Source organism: Acanthochromis polyacanthus, chromosome 22 (assembly GCF_021347895.1).
Source record: "Acanthochromis polyacanthus isolate Apoly-LR-REF ecotype Palm Island chromosome 22, KAUST_Apoly_ChrSc, whole genome shotgun sequence".
Lineage (NCBI taxonomy): Eukaryota > Metazoa > Chordata > Actinopteri > Pomacentridae > Acanthochromis > Acanthochromis polyacanthus.
The window spans coordinates 527,990-529,733 of NC_067134.1; positions in this window are offsets into that span (position 1 = coordinate 527,990).

The following is a 1,744-nucleotide window of genomic DNA, read 5'->3' on the forward strand; positions in this document are numbered from 1 at the left end:
TTCACTTGGAGCACAGGTGCTCCTAGTGAAAAACATTTAGGAGCACTATGAATTTTCACTATGAGTCGCACAGTTTTATTATTAACATTCACACAACAAGCCAAGCAGTCGGCTCAGTTCTTTAACACAGAGAACATCCCTGTCCCACATCTTTTTGTATTCAAGTCGTCCTGGCACGCTTGGCTGAGTTCATCCAGCGGTCCACAGCAGGACTTGGATCAAAGTCCTCCAGACATGGCCCCTCCAAGCTGATCCTCATGAGGTCTTCAGTGGTGGTCAAATAAATGGATGCAGTTCTAACAGTGACATTGCACAAACAAAGCTTCTCCCACTAAATAGATTATCATCCCTCACCAGTGTCAGATACAGCAGCTTCACTGGTCCTCAGGACTTTGTGAACTAATAAACCAATGTATTTTTACAGATGGACATCTATACTACATCCGTCACAAGGAAACACCAAAGCCCATGTTTAGAGTGTGTGTGTGTGTATTTTGTAAATAGTTTGCAAAGAATTATGTTTGATTTTGTTCTCATAACAGGAGGTGTACATATGTATGTGTATTTTGTAATTAGTTTGTAAAGAATTATTGATTTTTTTGTCACCAAAGAAAACAAAACTTTCACCAATATGGCTTCCTTTCATTTGGAGTGTGATTGGTCTACTGACTTCTTTCTTTTGTCATATTTTCCATCATCACTCAGATGGCATTGTGTTACATTTTTCCAATTTCCAATCAAAAAACTCGGTGGAAGCCACCATGTACATCAAGACCTATACAGCAGCAGCAGAGGAGCAGATGAAGCGGAGAAGTTTGGAACGGTTGTCACCTTCTTGCCATTCCCAAATAAGAGGGAAGTCATATTTTGTTAAGTGGCCCAATAAATTCTGACTCCAGATTTTATATTTCATATCATACAATCTGCACAGTTAACTCAACCTGCATATTTCTGTTAAAGTCTAGTTTTGAAACAGTCTCTCTGTTCTTAATCTGCCATACTGTGATCATTTAGCCCTTATTTTATTATCTGTTTCTTACAGACTGTAATTTACTAGTTTATTTTTAGACTTGTGATTTGGTGTTTTAGCTGTTGTAGCAAATAATTTCCCAGGTGAGTGGGATTTAAAGAAATTTAAATTCTATTATATTGTTAACTGGCCCAATTAAAAACAACAACAATTACAAATAACTTTATACTTAAGAACTATACTTATATTAAAGACTTTATACATAAATACCAGACATATTTTGATGCCATATCTTGCATTCTTAGGGAGTCTGATTATAGGTGCAGAATGCATAGATTGTGTTAACTGATGACAATTTAGTTCAGTTTTACTTTATGGTATTTAACTGTTTTACATGCTTAACTTAGTGTAATTTGCATTATTATAATTTAGACAGACACAGTATTTGTTATTTCAAGTTAATGTGTTCATAAAAGCTAAAGACAGAAATAGGAGCCTGTCGCTTTAAGAAAGTGCGTCGGTCTGTGTGATGCTCGGTACTGTGGGGGGGGGGGAGACCATAGATATATACATGTTTGTATAGATCTATGGGGGAGACGGTCTGAGAGTCAGAGGAGCTCACGGGTTTTCTGACAATGTCGTGTTTAGCGCCGATGTGGGAAAAAAAGTTGTTGAAGAAGAAGGTGTAGGCTGTGACTTTTAGTTTGATCCACTTTGTGTGGATTTATTTTAGGAGAAATGCGAATAATAGGGTTGACATCTGTACTCGCACGC